The sequence below is a fragment of the Peromyscus maniculatus genome, chromosome 2, assembly GCF_049852395.1.
Source record: "Peromyscus maniculatus bairdii isolate BWxNUB_F1_BW_parent chromosome 2, HU_Pman_BW_mat_3.1, whole genome shotgun sequence".
Classification (NCBI taxonomy): Eukaryota; Metazoa; Chordata; class Mammalia; order Rodentia; family Cricetidae; genus Peromyscus; species Peromyscus maniculatus.
Window position 1 is genome coordinate 118,816,169 of NC_134853.1, and position 24,560 is coordinate 118,840,728.

At 43.2% G+C, this 24,560-nt stretch overlaps 1 pseudogene; it reads right to left on the reverse strand.

Annotated features, from left to right (window-relative positions):
- Window positions 1–23,655: 23,655 nt before the first annotated feature.
- On the reverse strand, window positions 23,656–24,096 carry LOC107400850 (peptidyl-prolyl cis-trans isomerase A pseudogene; annotated as a pseudogene).
- Window positions 24,097–24,560: the final 464 nt, after the last annotated feature.

Consider the following 24,560-nt stretch of genomic DNA (forward strand, 5'->3'; position numbering starts at 1 on the left):
GAGTGGGTTGTATTTAGTATTCACACACACACACACACACACACACTTAAAAAAAAAAAGGCCATGAACTTGAAAGAAAGCAAGCAGGGGCAGGTACATGAGAAAGGGAAGAAAAGGAAGGCTTAAATGATGTAATTATACTAATCTCAAAAATATTTCATAAGAAATGTACGGTCTTCAGTGAGGTAGAAACTGGTCAGATCTGGAACCTGCAGGGAAACACAAACATAGGTTCCAAGGGGTGAAACAGACTGCCAAGGCCTGGAGCCAATATTCCCAACCCAGTCTGTGAAGATGGGACAAGAACTTATGACCTGCCCTCCCAGCAGACCGTTCAGGGGTAAGAACAGCATTTACAACTTCACCCCTGAAGGTCCTCTGGGATGTGTGACCAGCATCAGTGATCTGACTATCCAGGTGTGTTAGGGACAACCAGAAATCAGGCAGGACTGCAAGCAGACTCTAAAAGTCTCATGCCCTAGTGACTGAGCAAGCCATTCTATGGCTGCCTGGGGAACAGCCTCCAGCAGCACAGGATTCAAAAGGAAGTGCTAAGACTTCCCTGTCTGAGGGGCTTAAGGGAAAAAGACACCCACACTCTCTCTTGAAGGTTTCCTTCTTTATTCTTCTATGATCTTCTGTGTTCTTTCTTCTATGTTCTTTCTACTGTATACTTTTTTTTACAGCTTATATACCCCCAGCAAAGTTTTTCAGGCACTATAGGAATTACAGTGTGGTTACATTCTGTTTTTCAAGTGAATGATTACAATGAATACAAAACAAACAGTTAAAAAAAAAAAAACAGCGTGTTTTCCATATCCCTTACAAGATTATTTTATGTATTACAGGTGAAAAACAAATTATTCCAAGAACCCACTTACATTTATACCCAAGCAACTTGTTATAGATTAACCATGTGGGCAAGCAAGATAGTCTTCTCAGTCAGGTCTTTTACTGGCAGGCTGTATTTTGCAGTTACAAAGAAAGCGCTAATTACTTTATTGTGTATCTTGAGAGGTAATCTTATAGGGAATCTTAAAGGAATCACAAATGTAACTTTTATATATGAAAAAGAATCAGTCATCTCTACTTTAAATCTTTAGTGTGTATACCCACTCATCAATAGTTGTTTTTAATATCAGGAGATTGAGGGCAGAAATGAGTATAATTCATTAATCATCACCTTTGATCACCAACTAACCTAGCAAGGAAAGTATGTCAGCTAGCAACAATTGGGCTGCTTTGTATTTTTAACCCTAACCTAATCAATCTATAATTCAGCTATGTGTCCTATAATTAGCTATGTGAACTTTAGATTATTTTCTGGGGTTTTTCATCTTTAAATTATTATCAAAGCATCTGCTCTAACCTGAAGTTACTGTAAAGCTTTGTTTCAGCTGATGGTGCACACCAAAACCTATGACTGCACTTTCAGCATTAAGGGAATTAGAGGCAGCCTGGCTCCTGGAGACTCAATTATTTTCCTTAATCATGAACTGTGATCTATGCAGCTCCTTAGGTAAAACTCATAGGCCCTAGCTGTATAACATTTCCTTGTATTTATTTTTATTCATCAAAACCTTGTATAAGCTAACATTATTATTATCAATTAGACAGTATAGCTTAGGGAGGAATCATCTTCATAACAGTCCACAGGTAAAAATGCCCAGTAGAATGGGACATTTCCATGAGATGAACACACTACATTACAGGCAGTGGGGATCTCACTCCACCCAATCACATCATGCCAGATACACATCTCAGCTACCAGAGAAAGATAGCAGCAGCAAACATGTAAAGGCACAGCGGAAGCAAAAGACATTCTAGGGTCTGGGCTCCCCGGGTCTTGTCTGTCCAAGGTTGACCCATCAGAGAGTTTTTTTCCTGGTGGGCTAACACCTTGAGCTTCAATTGCCATCTGCTGCTCCTCTGACACAGGCACCATTCAGACTCTTCTGTCTACTGTTTATTCTTCCTTTTTTTTCTTGGTTTATCTGTTTGTTTTTGTTTTTGATGAGGGTTGAGAGATGCACTAATCTAGTATAAAGGTAAGAACTTAGGGGTCAGTTAAATGCTATGTTTATTTAGAAGAATACTAGCATTAGGGTCTCCCCTAACCAGTCACAGGTTTTGGGTCTGGTTAGCAGTATCAGTCATGAGCTCTATTTTGTGGAGTGAGCCTTAAATCCAATCAGAAAGTGGTTGGTTACTGTGGTGGTTTGAATAGGTATGGCGCCCACACACTCATGTATTTGAATGCTTGGTCATAGAGAGTGGCACTATCCAGAGGTGTGGTCTTCTTGGAGGAAGTGTGTCATGCGGGGCAGGATTTGAGGTCTCAGAAGCTCAAGTCAGGCCTAGTGTGTCTCAGTCTATTCCTGCTGCCTGCTGAACTGGATGTAAAACTCTCAGCTACCTCTTCAGTACTATGTCTGCCTGTATGCTGCCATGCTTCCTGTCATGATGAAAATGGACTAAACTTCTGAAATGTAAGCCAGCCCCAATTAAATGTTTTCTTTTATAAGAGTTGCTGTGATCATGATGTCTCTTTACAGCAATAGATATCCTAAGGTAGTTACCATAACATTCATACTACCATTGCACAAGTGGGCATATCCTTCCAGGCCAACCATTATTGTTATTTGCAGGGTAACATATGAGTAAAAAGGCTGATTAGTTTTCTCCTTAGTAACATAAATAGAATGTTCCAGCACTATGAAAGCTGGCCAGTAGGGATAGATCTTCCAGGTCAGTACCAGCTTGATTTTTCCATAGCCTATGATTCAAGCATATAGGGTTTTACTGTCAAGTTCCGATGGGTAGCCAAGATCAATGGCAATGGCAATGGCCTGTTATGTTTGGAGGAGTTTATGGGACCCCACTGACCACCAACTTAAAAAGAGATAACCTGGCACTGAGCTATTTATTTGAATGCCTATAGTAGGGTGACAGAGGCATTGTCTCCCAATTACAGGTAATGGAGTAGAAATTTTTATTACTTAATTCACTACTATGGACATTCATAAAGGTTCACATATTTTGTAAAATGATTACAGATTCCTTTAGTTACATGACAGCACTGTAATATTCTCTCTCTCTCTCTCTCTCTCTCTCTCTCTCTCTCTCTCTCTCTCTCACACACACACACACACACACACACACACACACACACACACACAGCACCACCTTTTTTGTATTGCTGGAGACCAAACTGAAAACCTCAAACACACTGGCAAGAAGGGCTCTAGTCCTAAAAATGGTCAACTCAGAGGCTGGTGCCTACAATGCCAGTGTTATTCAGATAAACACTCTGCTCTCTGCCTGCAAAGCGGCCTGTACCACATGAGTTTGCTTTCATCTAGCAAGAAAGCAGTCCTACTTCAGGACTGAAGTGGCTCTGGTTTTCAATCAAAGCTGAGTCGATAAAAGGGTAATGGAAGGGTAAATACAATCGAAATACTTTATATATGTGTGTGGAATTACATAATGAAACTCATTATGTATAATTTATATATGAATAAAAATATTTAAAATTTTACTCAGTGAGTATGATGGCTATTCTTGGGTGTCTATATCAAGCTTTTTCTTTTGGACCACCAACCAGCTTCCAAATCATGATACTGAGACTTCTTATTAGTAATGAATGCTTGGCCTAGCTTAGATTTGTGTCTTGATAACTCTTTTAACTTAACTGTTTCTCTTCACCTATGTTTTGCCTTGGGACTCTTTACCTTTCTTTCTGTATGTCCTATTCTGGCTGGCAGCTGCCTGACTGCCTGGCCCTGGGTGTTCCCCTCTCTTTCTCCCTTGTTCTCTTCTTCTTCTCTCATTCTTGGATTTCTCCTCCTACTTATTCTCTCTCCCTTGCCAGCCCCTCCTTACCCTCTCCTGTCTAGCTATTGGCCATTCAGTTTTCTATTAGACCAAGCATATGCCTTAGGTAAATGAGGTGAAACAGCAACACATCTTCTCATATACAACAGAAAGCAATGTAACACACCTTTCCACAGTTCAAGTAATATTCCACAGCAGAAATAAATGTAACACACCTTTACACAGTTAAAGTAATATTTCACAGCAGAAACCAATGTAATACATCTTTACATAGTTAAATAATCCATAACAGGTATCAACTTGACAACATTTGAAATTAACTAAAACCCAAGTAGCTGGTACACTAGTGAGGGGCTTTTCTTGATTGGGTCATTTGAGATGTGAAGACTCTTGATAAATCTGGATAATCTGAGGTGGCACACAGCTTCTGGTGGCAGCCTATATAAAGACATGAAAAAGGGAAGCTTGCTTTTTGCCTGTTTGCCCTCACTCTCTGTGACAAGTTCATTCCTTCACTGGTATTAAAGCCTACTTCTTTGGCATTTCTATTTCTATTGAAGACCACCTAAGACATCCAGACTCATCGATAGAACAACTATTGGGTTCTTGAACTTGAGAAACGAGAAACAGCCATTGTTGGAATTGTGAGACCACTGCCTGTAAGCCACTCTAATAAATACGGTGTGTGTGTGTGTGTGTGTGTGTGTGTGTGTGTGTGTGTGTGTGTGTACATATATAGAGAGAGATTCATGCTATCAGTTCTTTTTCACTAGAGAACCCTGACTAATACATGTGTAGATTATACATACATACATACTTAAAGAAGAGGTTATGAAGTTGAGAAGGAGTGGAATGATGAGAAGGGAGGAGCTGGAACAGGGAGAATGTGGCATATAAATGATGTAGCTACAACCATCAGGTATAAAATTCTCAAAAATAAGGTCTTTTCGGTTGGCAGGCTGGTAACAAAGATGAGAGGAGAGAGCAATAAGGACCAACATCTTAGAATGTAGTGCTGTGGGACGGTCTGTATGTCAAATTGCTCTGATTGGTCAATAAATAAAACACTGATTGGCCAGTGGCCAGGCAGGAAGTAGGTGGGACAAGGAGAGAGGAGAATTCCGGGAAGCGGAAGGCTGAGGCAGAGAGACACTGCAGCCACCGCCATGACCAGCAGCATGTGAAGATGCCGGTAAGCCACCAGCCACGTGGCAAGGTATAGATTTATGGAAATGGATTAATTTAAGCTATAAGAACAGTTAGCAAGAAGCCTGCCACGGCCATACAGTTTGTATGCAATATAAGTCTCTGTGTTTACTTGGTTGGGTCTGAGCGGCTGTGGGACTGGCGGGTGACAAAGATTTGTCCTGACTGTGGGCAAAGCAGGAAAACTCTAGCTACAAATGGCGCCCAACGTGTTGGCAAAAGTTTCCACCTAAAACCTGAGAAAAGATTCTAAAACGGAGCTAAAAACAGCTTCCTCATTGTCTCTCTCAAATGAGCAGCAGCTGCCAGTTTGAGTTACTGGCGGGTTCCTGGCATGTGCGCTCGATCTGCAGTATGGCGGGAATGAGGCCTCTGCAAGTGGCACATTAAGCTGCATGGTGGATTTAGCTTTTGCTAGTACAAAACAAAAAGAGGTTTCTGGGCCACACGCTGCTTTGATAAGAAGCATAGACCCACTATTTCTGAGAGTTGATGGCTCCCAGAGCTGGCGAAAAACGTACCACTGCCATGTTGGGAAGCTGAAGTGGGCGGAGCCAGCAGCCACAGCGCTGTTTCAGGCTTAGAAGGCTGCAGTTTAAAGCAATAGGCTCAAGGTAATATAAAACATAAGCCACATAAAGATGGCTACCACACAGAGAATCTGGATTATGTTCTCTTTGATATTCGTAACTGAAGAGAAACATTTGATTGCAAAAGCTGTTGAGTTATGCCAAAATGTGTGTTTTAAAGGTACCTTAACTTCAAAATTTGGATGTAAGGATATGTTGCTTTGGAAAGGAGGCTCTGCTTTTGTTTCCACAGAAAGCCAGAGGCTATGGATTTGTTCCAGATTAAGATACATCAGGTTTGACCAGCCAAGACCACCTGAAAGGTCTCCGATGACACCATGGCCCAGATGATCCAACATCCAGAATTGTTTCAAGGCAACTGGCTCAGACGATACGGTCTCACGGACTACTCCATGATCCTAAAATTTTCTTTGTGTCCCCATAAGATACAGCGCCCCCCTCCAGCAGGAAGTAGTAAGAGAAGCTACGCCCAAATTCCCAAATATACCAAGCTGACTTTGGAGATGTGTAAAAGTTAAAACCTTCCTTTTAAAAAAAAAAGAAAGGGGAAGTGCTGTGGGACGGTCTGTATGTCAAATTGCTCTGATTGGTCAATAAATAAAACACTGATTGGCCAGTGGCCAGGCAGGAAGTAGGTGGGACAAGGAGAGAGGAGAATTCCGGGAAGCGGAAGGCTGAGGCAGAGAGACACTGCAGCCACCGCCATGACCAGCAGCATGTGAAGATGCCGGTAAGCCACCAGCCACGTGGCAAGGTATAGATTTATGGAAATGGATTAATTTAAGCTATAAGAACAGTTAGCAAGAAGCCTGCCACGGCCATACAGTTTGTATGCAATATAAGTCTCTGTGTTTACTTGGTTGGGTCTGAGCGGCTGTGGGACTGGCGGGTGACAAAGATTTGTCCTGACTGTGGGCAAAGCAGGAAAACTCTAGCTACAATGTAGCCTGACATTTGTCACATAGAATGTATTTGCGTCCTATGTGAATGCTCTCACTGCAGAAGATTCTCAACAACAGTAGAAAAGACAGTCTGATCTGTGTCAGTCACAATTTGACCTACTTAGGTCCAACCATGTTCATTGTGTTCAAGAATAAGGTGGCCATGTTGGCAGAGGTGGTTGTTATATTTATGGATTCAATAACTGTCCTAGTTAGGGTTTCTATTGCTGCAAAGAAACACCACGACCAAAAAGCAAGTTGGGGAGGAAAGGGTTTACTCAGCTTACACTTCCAGAGTCCATCACTGCAGGAAGTCAGAACAGTTACTCAAATAGGCAGGAACCTGAAGCAGGGCCTGATGCAGAGACCATGGAGGGAGCTGCTTACTGCTTTGCTTCCCCTGGGTTGGCTTGCTCATTCTGCTTTCTGACAGAACCCAGGGATGGCCCACCTACAATGGCCTGAACCCTCCCCCATCAATCACTAAGAAAATGCCTTATAACTGGATCTTATGGAGGAATTTTCTCAACTGAGTTTTCCTCCTTTCAGATAACTCTAGTTTGTGTGTCAAGTTGATATAAGCCCAGCTAGCACAATAGCAATGAAAGATTTCTATGGCTCAAATAACATTGACAGATTTCTTCCTTCCTTGTATTGGATCTAGAAGTAACCAGTACTGAGAGCTCACTCTTCCAACAGCAGAGAACCTACTGGAAAATAAGGCTGACACTCAGACAATGACAAATTAACTGGGCCAGTTTATAGCAAAAGGGGCAACAATTTGTCCTCCATGGAATTTAAGAAAAAATTTTTGGGTTAGACTCCATCTGGATGTATCATAGTATCATAGGTACATCCCAGAAAATACCTTCACCATTCTCTCTCTCCTCTCTCTCTCTCTCAGAGAGAGAGAGAAGAGAAGGAGGAGAAGGAAGAGGAGGAGAAAGAGAAGAAGGAAGAGGGGGGAGAGAGGAGGAGGAGGAGGAGGAGGAGGAGGAGGAGGAGGAGGAGGAGGAGGAGGAGGAGGAGGAAGAGGAGGAGAAAATGAAAAGAAAACTGACCATCAGGGCCAGGATCAGTTACGGCTAAGGCTTGCGAGTCAAATCCAACTTTTTACTGTCTGAATACTTTACATCTGTGACATGTTGGGGGAAAAATCAGAAAAAGAAAGCTTCTTGATACATGAAAGTGACATGAACTTCAGAGTTCAGTGTCTGTCAATACAGCTTTACTGGAAGCAGCCACACTCATTTTATGTTATATAACAGTGTCTGCGCCACACATCAGACTTGAGTGGCTGTGACAGAGGTTGTGCAACACACAAATATTTACTATCTGGTCTTTTATAGGAAAAGTGTGTTGACCTCTAGATCTCGCAATGCTCAGAACACTTTTTTTTTTTGAGAATTTCACATGAATACTGTATTTCCATCATTTCCATCTTTCCAACTCCTTCTACCCACCTCAAATTCATGACTTCTTTAATTATTAGTATATTATTGTTACACACACACACATACACACACACACACACACACACACACACACAAACACAGCATGCTCATATGTACATGGATGACCATTTGGGATTAGATAACCTCTCAAGGGGCTCATCCCTGGAGAACACTGATTCTCAACTGCAGTTAGTTGATTGCCTGTAGATTGTCATGTAGGAGTGGGGTCTAGAGAGTACAATTCTTTTATTATTCTTTTATTATTTTTGTTATGTGTATGAGTATTTTGCCTATCTTTATGTCTACCACGTGTGTGCCTGGTGCATAAGAGGTCAGAGAAGAACATCAAATCCCCTGGACTGGATTTACAGACAGTCGTGAACTGCCATGTGAGTGTTGGGAATTGAACTCGGGTCCTCTAAAAGAACAGCTGGTGCTCCTAACCACTGAGCCATCCCTCTAGCTCTATAGAGCAGACTCCTTAGGAAGACATTGATACTACTTTGCAAATACTAACTCCTTCACTCCAATTTCTCCTAAAGAAATAAAGTAACTCTGTTTTCCATCTGTTTTCCGTGGCTCCAGGGTATCATTCATTTCAAAACTAGTTAGCATGGTCTCGCTTTCCTCCACCATGCTTGAGATAAAATGAGATATATGGTAGCCTAGGTGGATTAATGCAAACGGACAGGGGACTGATAAAGAACATGGGAAAGAATGATGGCGTATCACATTCTGGCACACATATGAAATCCATAAGGGAATCTTTCCTTCTGTCAGCACCAATTCAATTAATACAATTTGGTCCTTCCACACTGGCACTACTTTCATTGCAGTGAGGTGTTTATTGCGATTATTGATACAATTGTGTTAACACTGGCATTTGCTGCTTTGAGATTTGACCCTCATTTGGTGAAGCTCAGTCTTCATACATTCTAAGTTGGGTACAGTGTTGCACATATGTAAACCCAGCACTTGAGAGCCTGAGGCAGGAGAATTGTTTCAGGTTCAAGGCCAGCCAGCCTGAGACCCTTTTTCACAGTAACAACAACAAATATATATTAATATATTGAAGCTTATGAAAAAAAAAAACTCTTCCAAAAGAGAAAAATTAAAGAGTATCTTTTCTTGAAACAATGATTTTCAGTAAGTGTTACTTTGTCCCCTTTACAAAAACAAGTAAGAGTTGACATATTTTTGTTATTTAATGTCTCTACCAACTTCTAAAAGTAATACATCTCTTACCCACTGTTTATCTTTAGAATAACCACATGCTGGTAACTAGATTCCCTTGATTTTTCTTTACATTCCAAAAATTCTCTACCACTTGACTTTCTCACAACCAAACAGAGCTTTGTCCCTATTAGAGTGACAAGAACTATTTCCTTAATTACCATACATGGATAACTCTGTTCTGGTGCTGCTCAATCAGGGAAGATTTACTACCTAAAAAAAAAAAAAAAAAAAAAAACAAAAACAAAAACAAAAAACCTGATTTGCAAAAAGGGAGCTATATCTAAGTGCCCACAGTCATGGTCTAGTTTTGAAATCTGTAGCTCTTAGGGATGCTAGTCATGAAAGGATGACCCACTGACAGAGGGGCGCAAGGCAGGCAAGCGGACCACTTTGGCACTCACAATGCTGCAGTTCACAATGCTGCAGTTCTGAAAGTAACCCTGGTGGGTACAGAACGCAGCCCCAACACGGTCCCGACCACACTGCCACCTCCCATCACAGAGCCCAGAAGGCGCTTGCTCTGGATTTTGCAGGCTCGGGTGTTTACTGCACCAAGGATCGCTTTCTGTTCCTGGGTAGTGTACTGCAGCACTCATGATTAATGAATTGTTGTCAAGGACAAACTGAAGCCCTTGCGTTTCACCAAAACAACGTTTTATGGAACACAAAAATTTTCCAGTAGACAAATGCATACTTAGCAGTTTGTATTTTTGTTAACAAGTTAAGCAGGATGGTCTGGTGCAAGGAGAAGATCAAATGAAAAGAACCTTGGAGAAGTAAATGCAGGTAGCAGACTTGAATTAAGGCCAAACATGGGCAACATGACCAAGCCCTGAAGCTAAGGAAACCGTCTCCATTGCTACGGACTGTTTTTCAGAAGTTAAACTGGTAATCACCGACTGGACAGTGTAATGCATGCAGGTAATCCCAGCACTTACAGTATCAAGAGTTCAAGGCCATCCTTGGCTACACAGTGAGTTTGAGGCCAGCCTGAGCTACATAAGACCCTAACCCCTAAAATAAAAAGAAAAGAGAATGGCAACCACCCAGTTGTTTGACCTTTTACTAAGACCACTAGAAGATAACACTTCTACCCAAACTCACCATGTCATTCCCTGAAAAATGTTGTGCACATTTGGTCCATAAAGGCCAAAAATCACAGCAATGTTGCCTTTTGTTTTTAATCTTTTCCAAATCACTCGGTTTTCTAGGGTTTTCTCCTTACTTCCAAAGCAAGCCTATATGAATCCTTGTAATCTTGTCCACCCAGCGACTCTTTGACAGTGATGTTTTCAGTCTGAAATGTCTCTCCTGCAGACTCATGTTTTGAAAGCTTGGCTCCCAGCTTGTGGCACCATCTTGAAGGCTACAGGCCCTTTAGGATATAGATCTGGAAGAAGGAAGCCTTTGGAGGCAGCAGTCAGTTCTCCCCGCTGCCTGATCTGTGAAGTTAGGACCCTCCACCATGCCCTCCCCACACTATGCCTTCCCTACCGAGATTGACAGGACTCCAGGAGCCAAGAGGAATCCGCCCCCTCCAGTTTTCTCCATAGAGTAGTTTGTCACAGCAACGCAACAAGTAATTAACACAGACACAATTTCAGCACCGGAGACACTTGTAACTTGCAGCTCCACCTCCAGAATAATCCGCAAGTCCTTCTGGGTCCGGCAGGTTAGCCTGTAAATTCCATTACATTAGGGTACATGCAATCTAGGCCTCAGGAAGCAGGGAAAAGAGCATCAGAAAAACTGATAAAAAATGAAGATTATTTCTTAGTTCTAAGTAGTGGATACAAGGATATTCATTGCTTTCTATACCTGGAATATAAGTTTTGAAATTGTTTTTCTAAGGGAAAAAAAGGTAAGGAAGTCATCAGGTGCTGAAATTCTAAATAAAGAGATGAAAAAGAAGAAACACCATGCTGTTCTTGTACAGAAGGAGTAAGTGGAATAAAACTGCAGTCTCCAGGAGGGACAATGATCTAGGAGGTCCCTAGGAGTAATATTCCTATTGCACTGAAGGAGGCTAGCCAAGATACTTGTAAGCTCTGGAGAACCCTTAACACAGGAAGCTATTTATCATAACAAGCTTGGTTGATACTCTTCCCATACTGAACCAATTAGGTTCCCTATTTCGTCATACTTCATAACTCGGGATGATAGGCTTCCAAGTATGGTACAGTGGAGTAATTGAATTTTGATCAAACACACATGGCTCATAACCCAGTATGTGAAATTTTCAGAACAGTTCACAGCTTTTAAATATCCAGTCAACATGTTGCCAAAAGTACAGGATGTACTTGATGCAAGGGGGAAGAGGGAAGGGAGGGCTGGATCTTGGTAGAGCTGTAAAACAAATATTTTTTTTTCTCGTTCTCTTCTGATGTTTCAAATAGAGAGGGGCTGGAGGACATCACAATGTAGCTCCAGTCTTCCCTGGCTTGTTCCCCATGCACAAACATCTCAGAGTCTTGTCTCAGGTGAGCGTCTTTGTTTATGGTATAAGACTATTTTCATGTCACATGTCTGTAACAGATGCCTGCTAACATTTCTCATTATATCAATATCCAAAAATTGTTTCTTGCCCACCTGGTGTATGTTGGGCACTGGCTGTGAGGATGAACACTTTTGAGCAAGAGAAATGATCCCTGTTTCATGGGATATACCATGCATGGAAAGGCAGACATGAAATAAATCAAAACCAATAACTTTATACTTACAACCTACAATGGAAGCAGGAAGGAAGAATCAGGAATGTCGATAATGGTCATCTGATTTATCCAAAAGGGATGGAGTAGAGAGAAGTATGGGGTATACCTCTAAGGATATGCTCTTGAGAGACTGAACACTGAAGGTATTCTCAGAAGAGCACAAGGATAAACCTTTAAGAATGGTAAGAGTTTGGCCAGACAGTGGTGGTGTGCATCTTTAATCCCAGCACTCAAGAGGCAGAGGAAGGTGGATCTCTATGAGTTCAAGGCCAGCCTGGTCTACAGAGTGAGTTCCAGGATAGTCAGAGTTACACAGAGAAACCTTGTCTCTAAAAACCAAAACACACACACACACACACACACACACACACACACACACACACAAATGGTGAGAGTCTGGCAAGTTCAAAGACATGAAGCACAATATATTAAGAGTGGCCAAAAAGTTGAGGTAAGTAGTGGGGACGCCACACAAAGACTTGCAAAGGAATATGCAAGGCTTAAGTATTGAAGGGCAGCAAGACACGGAGACTGGACCCAGAAAGAAGGGGCAATGGTCTAAGTAGGAACTGGTAATGGCTTAGGACAGGGCAGGGCTGGAGAGCAGTCAATAGATCTGAAAGGTATTTCTAAGAGGTGACATGACTTAATGAAATCTAAACATGGGAAGCAGAGGAAAGGGAGGCCCCAAGGCCATCTCCAGGGTCCTAGCTCAAGTGACTGAGTGAATCAAGTCTGATGAACACAACTTGCAGCTCTAACCCTTAAGCCTATGTGAGGGCGCAGGCATGCTTGAAACACTCCTAGGTCACAGGGCTTCGGTGGGTTTGCTCCTGTGCATTTGCTCCTGTGCATTTGCTCCTGTGCATTTGCCCCTGTGCATGAGCATGTGCTGGAACGCAGGAGTTTCCCAGCTATGTGCTCACCAAACCTTCATTAGCAGAAGACTCCCTCTGAGCTATGGGAAAATCACATGTGAACATAAACTTGAAGTTTCTACTCGCGACACTACAGACATACCTAGAGATCCTTGACAGTGGGACTAGGAGAAGAAGAGATTTCCAAGCTGGCCCTTTGAAATCATTTCAAACCAGGTGTGTTTCCTTATCATCCTGCAGGGTTTCCCGAGCATCTTTGATGTCAAGGTTATGAGGTGAATGAGATATATTCCTGGCCTGAGCAAACAATATATTCTCTCAGGGAAGAGAGCAGGATAAAAAATATAAATAAATGGGCATAGCACAGCATGGTATGTCAAGCAATTAGTCACGTTTAACTTGTGGCAGGATTACTAAATCTCCAGGGGTAACCGTGCATGGGCACAGCTGTGAAAGACTTGAGAGCTTGTGTTGGGAACAAGTCTTAAAAGAAAACCAAAAGTTTGCTAATCAGAGAAGAGGATGAGGAGAAGTTCTAAGAGGGGGGAAAAGCCCTGCAGAAAACAGGAGGGTAGCTGGGTACAAAGGGCCAACACTTAGAGAAGAGTTGTAAGGTCCTGAATCCAGGCTGGAAAGGGAAATCCAGTTTCTGGTTCCCCTGTGGAACCTGCAAAACTCTAACAGTCTACAATGGATTGTTGTCACCTGCCCCGGGTAGAAAATTCTAGTTTGCAGGGGCCCAAACGCATATAAACAGTGAGCCTCTAACTGCAAACATGGCCTCCTTCCTACTCAGTTCTCATGAGCTCTGTTTACCTCCTCAGTTGGGAGCACCTCTCTCTCAAGTCTACACTTGACCACTTCCATAGAACCTAGACCTCCTGAAAAGATGTACCCATGGATGGATGTTCCCGTGGGCTGGAGAACGCAGACAAGAGAATGACTATAGAATCTAATCTCAGTCTGCAAAGTGGCACCATCGCCCTGGAATGACAGCGGCCTCCACCAAAACACAAAGAACAGAAGTGTGTGTGTGTGTGTGTGTGTGTGTGTGTGTGTGTGTGTGTGTGTGTGTGTGTGTGTCCTTTAATTTTTAATAGCTATTCAGACAGTCCTTGGAGAGGGAATTGGCAGGTTCAGCGGGAGGCTACTCCCCCACCTGTCTCCAGGCACTGCAAACACAGCTGCAGGAGGAGAGAGCAGAAGCTTCCAAGGAAAGAAATGATGCAGAGAGCTGGGGGACGGGAATAGTCCGCCTTTCACACAAGCCCACTGGGGACTGGGCCTGTCTAGCAACTGCAAAAACAAGCCAAGAGGACACAGTCGGGCTTTCTATACAACTTCATGTTAAGTAAAATCATCCAAGACCCAGCTCAACAGCCACTTCAAAAATCTTGATTGTTTTTTTTTTTGTTTTGTTTTTGTTTTTTTTTTTTTTTTTTTAAGTGTGAGAGGGCAAGGTAATCGGCAGCTCTGGCGAGGCTCCGGTCAGGTTTTGCTACCTGAATCAAGATGAACCTTGAGGATTTAGGCACTGTCCTAAGACTGGAAGCCACATAACACAAAACATCAAACTTTCTGGTACAGTGCTTAGGAACATCTTCATCTGTGTTTCCCCAGGCTGAAAGTGCACACACGGTTAGGTTGGAACTCAACTCTTAGAGAAAAGGAGGGAGGGAGGAAGGGGAGGAAAGGAAGGAGGGAAGGGAAAAAAAGAAAGAAAGAGAGGAGAGCCAGAAAGAGAGACAGAGAAGCAATCAGCAGAGGCCAGATTTAACCGCCCTGATGCAAATGTTAGCGATTCTACGGTGGTTAGGGGCTTACCGCTCCCCTAAAGTAAGGCGGCAATTAGAAGAGGGGAAGAGGCCGTTTTAGAAGATGAAAACTAAAGCAAGGAGGTATTTTCGGTATCGTTTTAATCACAAAATAGCACGAATGTGGTCTGTGCCTGCGTGCTACCCAAACGTCGATTTCAATACCACTGAACGCTAGTTTGAAAATTTCCATTTTTGCAATTTGCTTCCCTTTGTTAGGCCAAGGCTTGAGAGAAACCTGGCAGCGTCCCCAAGCCTGGCACGGGTTCCCCTCAGACGCACTCGGCTGCTCGGGAGGCGGAGCGTGCGGCACCGGACCCGGCGGGCGGAGCCAGGCCAGCACGGTCCCGCGCCGCGCCTACCGCCAGGGCGTCTGGCGCCACCTACCGGCGACCGGGCAAGCGCCAGGGCGACCCCAAACCAAGCTGCTGTGAGCCGGCTGGACCTGGCCGCTGCTGCTAGACAGTCACCAAGTCAACCCGTCATAGTCTCCCCGGCTCAGGGACGCCTGCCTGAAGGAGAAAAGACCCCGTGCTGAGTGTTCTGCCTTAGGAGTTGATCTAACTGCTTTATGGAAATCCCACCTGAGGACAAAGGTAGTGTGTGATCCTCCCAGTTCAGGCTCGGCGAATAGTGTGTGCTCAGACAAATGAATGAACCAACCCATCAAGGAATGAAACTAGCCTATGAAAGGACAGAAAGCTAAGCTCAAGTGTTTTGTTTTGTTTTTTAAATCAGATATATTTATGTTTGTCAGACATTTTGTTGGTGGCTGGTAACTCTACAAAATCCCGCGCTGTGCAGACTAGGGTAGCGGCCCCTCTTTGTTGTGTGCCGCGGTAACTGACCGCCGCCAGGTTTATCCCACCTCCTCCTTTTACAGATGAGTAAAGGCAAGTTTCAGAAGGTTAAATGCCTTTTCCCACGTCAGTTTGTGGGCGGTAGACCCAGTTTGGGCCTGACCTGTTTGTATTTATTTTTGTGAGGCAAGAGAATCATTTTGTCTTTCTGCAGGCTAGCCTGCCCTGACACATATTCTTAGCTGACTGGTTCAAGGAGGGAGTTGGCTCCACCAACTACCTGCAGTTGATCCCGGAGCTTCAGTCCCAGCTTCTCCGAGCCAAGGCAGCTGCTCATACGGTTTTGCTCCAAAAATCAAGTGTTGATGATGCCAACTGGTCTAAACGTATGAGTCTGTTACTTAGGGCCTAAAGCTGAGAGTCCTCGAGCTGATGTGAGTGAGCTACAGGCAGATGCGGTTTTGGTTTTTGTCAACACAGGTATCCTATAGCCAATCTACCACATCGACCACTCCGAGGTGTGGAATGGGCAGCTATGGAGTTTCCCAATGACAGCTGTATGTGAGATAGTATTTATCAGTTGAAAGGGAATTTGCGCTGTAGATGTGGACGCCCAGATTCTAAATTCAAGGGTGCACATCCATCCGGCATGGGGCTCTGTCTTCATTATGTCACGTGACTATGATTCTGGGAAGGCTGGGATCCAAAGCTCCGGATTCAGATCACAAGGCACTGATCAAGTGGAAATCACATTGTCATGACCCCTGATAGGATGGAAATATATCCTAACTGGTCATTGTGATGGTAATAAAAGCTTTGCAGGACTATCAAGTACTTTCTACATTCCAGGCTCTGGGCTAACCACAGGATGTGTACAATCTACTCCATTTTCACAATTCTGGAAGAGCTTGAAAAAAATAAGAATATTGAGAGCAATGCAGGCAATAAAGGCCTGGCTGGTGATGTTTCAGGGGGATGTTTGAAAGCCCCTTAATGATTCTATCAGGGCCATTGCATATTTTGAATTTAAAAGTCTGTGGTTCTGTTCAGCTGTGGCTGAAAAGTCAGCCATGATTAACAAGAGACCAGAACCATTGGAGTAAAACCTTTATTGTATCCGGACAACTGGTCCTGGTTAGCTACAACTGAGAAATTAGTGGTGATTAAGAAGAGACTAACATCATTGAGATGAAATCTTCTGGGAAGTGTTTTCTCTGAGTCAGCACACAGAAGCTGTGTTCTAGAAGTGGCCAAGGTTGTACCTCAGGCTGGCAGCTGAACTTGGTAGTTTAAGAGTCACCCAGATGGTATTTGTTTTGAAGGCAGGAAGAGCTCATAGAGAGCAGTTGAGGCTGGGCACTGTGAGAGGCCAGGAGAGGCCGGCCATTGGAGAAGGTGCAGCCTCAGGAGCAGTTGAAAGGCCCAGAACTAAAGGAATCATAGAGAGAAGGTGAGGCTTGGCACCATGAAGAGAGTCCAGGAGAGGCTGTTGGTGAAAGTGCAGCCCACTTGCAGCAGGAGACCCCAGCATTTTGGAGATGCCAGCACCATGGGATGACCACCAAGGACAGCAGCCATAGTGGCCTGGAGCCAGCTGGAGCCTAGAAGACAAGCTTTGTGTGCTGCAGAGAGCAGAGCCAGAGAAGAGACCCAAGCCCTTTGGAGGAGCCCAGAAGATTGTGAGTGGATCCCAGACATTAGACGTTGAGTTATTTACACAGTTGGGGTTTGGTTTTTGCGTGGTTGTGCTCTGGTTCTTCCCTCCTGAAGTAAGAAAGTATTTATTTTTGATTTTACAAGACCTGGGCTGGCTAGTTTTATGTCAACTGGACACAAGCTAGAGTCACTTGAGAGATGGAAACCTCAATTGAGAAAATGCCTCCATAAGATCAGGCTGTAGTCAGGCACGCAGGGCATCTTCTTAATTAAAGACAGATGGGGGAAGGGGCCAGCCCATTGAGGGTGGGGCCAGCCCTGGGATAGTAGTCTTGGGTTCTATAAGAAAGCAGGCTGAGCAAGCCATGAGGAACAAGCCAGTTAGTGACACTCCTCTGTGGTCTCTGCATTAGCTCCTGCCTCCAGGTTCTTGCCCTGCTTGAGTTCCTGCCCTAACTCGCTTCAGTGAAGGACTGTGGTGTGGAAGCATAAGCCAAATACACCCTTTCCTCTCCAAGCTGAGTTTGGTCATGGTGCTTCATCACAGCGGTAGTAACCCTATCTAAGACAATAAGTGACTCAGGTCCCCAGTGTAAATGGAAAAGTCCAGGAAACCTGCTGCTCCTTCACGAAAGGAGCTGACTGCAGTATCCAGTGTTTCTCTAGGATACTGTGGGGTGAAGGGAACACAAGCCGAGAGCCATCATGAACGTCCCTACACCGGTTCCCACTGCCCACTTTTTTCTTTTTGGTTTTCTCATGAAAGAAATGCAACACGGAGAGCTAGAGAAAAAAAAATACCCAATGGACATGAGAACATCCCTGAATATTCTAGAACTGTCAACAGAACCTGAGAAAGTAGCCAGTCTCCTAGAGAGGTCAGGGTAGAGCAGAGACACCGCTGACTGGCCGTCACTCCTGGCTTAAGTGACTCCAGTGTACCTATTTTGGAAAGTTACAGGATTCCAAGATTCCAACTCTCCCTTCTAAAACTCCATAACTTTAAAGTGGCCTGGTAGCATAGACCTATAACTTCAGCTTCTGAGAAGGCTGAAGTAGGAGAATCTCAAGTTCAAGGCCAGCCTTTGTACTTAGAGCATGTCTGTCTCAAAATGAAAAGGATTTAAAAGATTGATGATATAGCTCAGTAGTAAAACACTTATCTAAAATGTACAAGAACCTGAACTAAATCCCTAGGAACACCCAAGTGTACACACACACACACACACACACACACACAAACACACACACACACAAACACCAATAACAATAATAATAATAATAATTTAAATAAAATCCCATAGCTTTAAAGAAACAGAGTAAGGACAATTATGCTTAGATTTTTACATTTTAATTAACAAAAATCTTCACATTTACTTCTGTATGTAATATACAGGTATGTTTATGTGTGTTGGTAGGTCAGAGGACAACTTGAAGAAGTTGGCTCTCCCCTTCCACCACACGGACTCCTGGGATTGAACTCGTGTCATCAGCCTTAGGTGGCAAGTGCCCTTACCCACTGAGCCATCTTGCCAGCAACAATACACTTCTTAGAAACAGGATAAAACCTTGGTGTGAAGACATGAGCTCATAAAGGTCAAAGTTGTGTTTGCGACACCAAGCTCAACAGATACATGCAATGCTCTGAAACAGTCACTCCAAACATCAAGTGTTCACTAAACGCGTTGCCATAATTTTTATACCTAGTTTCAAAATAGAAGAGCTAACCTTATGCACCAATATGCCTGTTTTCACAAAGCCTTTGCCCACAGTCTGTAAGTTGTCCTAATACTAAAACCAAATGCCAAAAAGCAATGTTTTTGCCTTGAGAAAATCTGGAAGAGGTAATTATACTAAAACATACCACTCCAAAGGGTCTGTTGCACTGTTTGCTTGTGGAAGTGGTGTAATTAGGCCTCTTCAAACCACACAGTGTCCTGAGCAAAGAGCTGAAACTGGATAGTCAAACTTCTCATTCTCATAGCCCCTCCATTTTGACATCCTGAGTGGGATATTCCTTATGGAAATAAAATTTAAAATTAGATCTAGTCACAGCATGAAGAGTTAGGGTCTTTAGACAACTGAAAACACCCCGGCTACCCTACACACCAAATATCACCTCTGAAGCCACAAAGGGATAATGTACTTGTCAATACCAAAGCATCAAGTTGGTTTTTAGTGTTTGTGGATTCTTACTAGGCATGTAGTACAGAGTTTCAAGTTACATAGATAAGAAGGAAAACATCAAAATAAAACTTTACCACCACCCAAATTTGGCTTATAAGTTAGTAAAGAGAGCATTGTGAACACAGAATAATGGAAGACGATATCCATTCCTCAAGCACTTGCCGCCTACAGTATGAGACAATTGGGACTCTAACGCTGAACTGGTTCCATTTGTCAAGTTCAACACTTACTGTATTTACTGAATATATTGGCATATATTTACAGAATACATTAGGTCTGGGTGGGGCCTGGGGTCTTGTATTAGCAGTACCCAAGGGATTGCTTGTGCTGCTGGTCCACAAACCATGTGAAGGAGTGAAGAATGATGCACTATGCTACTTCTTGGATATAAGAACACAAACAGGATAGCCAGAGCCCTGTTCTCTTGAGGCTTATATTCTAAATGTGAATATCAATGTTAAGGAATTGCATTAATGTACAATAATAAGGGAGGTTAAGCCATTTTGAGAGTTTTGTGTCAGGGATACTAACACTTCACCTAGCAATCGAAAACCACTTTTTCTGAAGAAGGGATATTCCTCGTGAGAGCAATTTGCAAATGCCACAGGGAGGTAGAGTACATCAGGTGAAAGGAACGTCATGTTTGAAGGCGTGGGGTCAGGAGGAAAACTAGGTTAACAAGTACTCACTGAATCTTTCCATTGCCAAGCTCTGCCCTGGGCATGTGAGGTCTGGGCCTTGCCTCTGAGGACAGAACCTAGTGGGGAAGTAAGCAAGTCACACTATATGATGCTGATTAAAATGCAGTATAATCAACACCTGACACACAGTCGGTCCTCACTGAGCACGTGTTGAAAGAGTGAATATTCAAATGCAGTATTGGTGGTAGACAGCAGACACAACACAGCCTAGATATGTGAGTACTAAACTCAGTGTTGCTAAAGAGAAGGTCAGAACACAAAAGTTCAAAAAGAATGAGAGTGGGAACCAAATTTGAAGAGACGGTGTTCTAGTTTGATCGCTGTTACTGTGATGACATACCCTAACAAAAAAAACAACGCAGAGAGAAAAGAGGTTTTCTGGCTTACACATGAATAGGTTATGCTCTATTACTGAGGAAACACTGAAGCAAAAACTCAAAGCAGCTAATCACATGACATTCACCATCAAGAACAGAGAAAAACAAACATCCCCCAACTGACTGCTTGCTTTCAGCTTTCTCATGTCCTGTGTGGTTTAGGAGCCCCTGCCTAGGGAACTGTGCTATCCAAAAGGATCTGGGTCTTTCTACATAAATTAACAATAAGACTAACACCCCCATACCCCCCCCTCTGCACACACACACACACCCTACACCCACCCCTATCCCCCACACCCCCACACCCCACAACCCCCCATACACACATCCCACATACACACACACCCTCCCCTCCTCCCCACTGTCCCCTACTCCATACCCCCACACCCCCACCCGCCACACCAACAGACCAACCTGATAAAAAAGTGACTCCTTTGAGACTCTCTACCCAAGTGACTTTCATACAAACTGAAGACATGACCACCCCTTGGTATGGTTAGGGTGGAGGTTATTGTAGACATAAGGGATGTAACAGCCAGAGGCATCTGGAAGAGTCCAGAGCACAGAAAGAAAGTAGTAGACTGAGCATGGCCAGCAGACTGGACCTGGCCAGGAGAGAAGCAGGAGCAGAGTAGAAAGAGATGGGGGGTGTGGAAGAGTGAGAGATGAAAACAATAAGGTGAAAAGAGAAAGACTAGCTAAAATAGCAGGGTTATAAGGAGAATGGGTGGCTGGGGGAAGGGAAGCCCAGGAGTTAGAGGAGTTTAGGGTGGGAAAGGAGGTGAGAAGAGCTAGGGACTTTTGATAGGGACCCTGGAGGCCAGCATGTGCTTTGGTATGCTAATAAGCACTAATAAGCATCATTTGTCCCTTCTGCCAGCATTAAGGAAATGGCTTTTTTTTTTCTTTTTGGTAGAGGGGAACCAGTTTCACAAGTTCCCGAGGAATGCTGGCTTTTTTATCTAGCCACTAGAATTTGTGAAGTTGTGTCTAGTTGACAATGAAACCTATCTATCTATCACAAGTGAACCGGTGAGTCATGAGGGAGATCAATAACATCTATGCCAAGAAGAGGAAACTATTGAGAATACCACACAGGATGAGGAAAACAGGTACTGAGAACAATGTACTGTTTCTTAGTACATGAAATTTCTGGGTGTCTTTGGAGGCCCAGAGAGTCTATGCAAAGCCCCAAGTATGTATATGTTTCTCTAAGGAAGGGACCAGAATGTTCATGTTTACAAAATGGTCAAATGAATTCAATCACCCTAAATAGGTTCAGACTCTCCGGGGATGGAGCAGGTAGCCTATGATTCTCTTAGCACTGAGAAAGAAGGATGCCAGCAGAATCTTCAACCTAGAAAACCTTGGGTCTTCATGAGCTGAACCAGTTTCGGCTCTGCCTTTAAGTGACATTTAAGCATCTCCCTGTTGCTACTTATCAGGGAGGTCTGTCTGTATTATCGGGGATCTTTACCAGCAATGGAGATGCCTCCCTTCCAAAAACACTTTATATGCACAAAAGTCCTTCCTCTTAGTAAATTTCTGGTTGGGACAATGCTCTCCTGTTAGAGGGTCAATTGTGTGCATTGTCTGGTCTTCTCTAGGAGACTTTTCACTGAGGGCAGCTGCTGCAGCCACCTGAGCATCAGATGGCAATTATTTGGAACAGACTTAGTGAGTGAACTGTGGAAGGGAGCTGCATGTTCATGACGAGGAGCCTCCACGGTCACGCACCACAGACCAGGCACTTTGCCACCCACGTGCTTAGGCTGCTGCAGTGAACCCAAAATTTACATACCTGGAAGAAACAAGATTTTCTGAACCATTAATAACAATTGCAAGAGATTTGTCTGTCACGGCTAAAACATCGCCACTGGTTCACTTTGCACCATTCTAGTTCAGCTCTAAAATATCAGCAGTGTTTCTCCTCACTGTCCTGCGGTAATATCACACTGGTGGTAATTGAAATGGCCCTTCTAAATCAAGAACCTGGGTTCGTGAAATAGCAAAGAGGAATCCCCATTTAAAGCACAGGAATGATTTTTTTTAATCTCAGATAAATAATGAATTTATTATAGTATATGCAAAGTATTATATGGAATAGGCTTATGCTAAAACTGATTGCTCACTGGAAGTTTAAATTTAAGTGTGTTTTCTCAGTTTTTACCTATTTGGATCTGGAATCATCAGGGAAGTAATATCCCTGTAGTAGGACAAGAAACAACCTCAGGATTAAAACCAAGCAACAGAAGGAGGATGTGAATCTGATAAAGACCTGTGAGTAGCATGTTCTTTCCTTTCAGTTTTCATGGGGTTATATTGAGATATTCTTTCTTGCAATGAAGAATCATTTGATGTCCAATCTTTTCTTGCATTTTTTTCTCAATGCAGAGGACTTATGCAGACCCATGCAGGCTCTGTGATGGTTGCTTCAGTCTCTGTGAGCCACTACGAGCCCCACTTAGTTGATTCTGTGGGTCATGTTCTCGTGGTTAACACCATGTTTTGATGTTTAACATTTTCTTCAGTGGTACAAAGTTTGCCAAGTACTTTAAGAAAAGATTCTTTCATCTTCTTCTTGCTTCATATGGTAGTTTAGATTGCAGTTGTTCTTCCACGACCCATGTACTAAAGTCTTAGTTTTCAGTCCATGGCATTGGTAGGAGGTGGTAGCCTTTAAGAGATGTGGCCTACTGGGAAGAAGTTATGTTACTGAGTATGATCAATATACTAGTTGCCACAAACTAAAGAAAACTGACTCTGCCTTTCCCAATATTTATCAAATGTCAATAACTCTTAAGCTAAGGGTAGGACTACATGCTCAACTTCCTTGAATCAGTCACTGGAATTTTGTGTGTTTGGGGCTTGCACAAGTCTTGTGCATTCTGTTATAATCACTGTGAATTCATATTTGCATTTATCTTCTTGAGTCCAGAAAACACTATTGAAGAGCCACCACCTCTGTCTCTTACAGTCTTTCCACTCCCTCTTCTGAGAAGCTTCCTGAGCCTTAAGGGGGAAGGCTGTGATGTAGATGCCCCATTTTAGGTTGACAACTCTGAAGTTACTTTTGTTCTTATTTAGCTTTTATTCATAAATGTAAACTCAACTCTGTAATTTAGCTAGACTTGGAGGGGAATGAGGAAAATATGCCACCTAAAGAACTTTAGTGAGAGCAGAGATTATAGGGTATTGGGAGCAAATGGGGTGCTCTCCTGAGCTACAGAAGGAATGGTTTGATGGGTAAGATGCCCCCAAGTCAAAGGATTAGAGTTGTCCACAGTTGGCAATGGTGATCTTCTTGCTGGTCTTGCCATTCCTGGATCCAAAACGCTCCATGGCTTCCACGATACTCATACCTTTTTTCACCTTCCCAAAGACCACATGTTTGTCATCCAGCCACTCAGTCTTGGTAATGCAGATAAAAAAAACTGGAAACCATTTATGTTTGTTCCAGCATTTGCCATGGACAAGATGCCAGGACCTGTATGCTTCAGGATGAAGTTCTCATCCTCAAATTTCTCCCAGTAGATGGACCTAATACCAGTGCCATTATGGCATGTGAAGTCACCACTCTGGTGTGTGAATCCTGGAAAAAAATTCTCTCCAGTGCTCAGAGTGAACTTTGTTTGCAAACAGCTTGAAGAAGACATGGCCCAAGGGCTTGCAATTGGCTGAGGTGTCGAAGAATATGGTGGGGTTGACCATGGCTGCAGAAAGCAATGATAGGGGAGTCTGCAAAGTGCTGAAGTTTCTTATTCTCTGAACACTGGCCAGTTGTGCATCTCTGGGATAACTATAATCTACTATAAGAAGAAGCTTCTCTGATGCATGTTGAAAGATGCACTAATCTATGGGTATAGTAATAAGTTATTAAGAGTCATTTTAATGCCATGTCCATTTAGCAGTGTAATAGTGGGTTTTCTGCTAAAACCGCATAGGAATGTTTTAAGGCCTTTAAAAGAAAACAAAATAAAAACCATAGCAACCAGGTATACTCACTCATAGAAGTGTCATGTTCAGATCAAGAGGACAACAGATCTTTTAAAAAAATTTTTTTTAATTATTTTATTGGTATGGGTCTTTTGCCAGCATGGATGTCTGTACATCACTTGCATGCAGTGCCCATGGAGGCCAGAAGAGGACATTAGATTCCTCTGTAACTGGAGTTA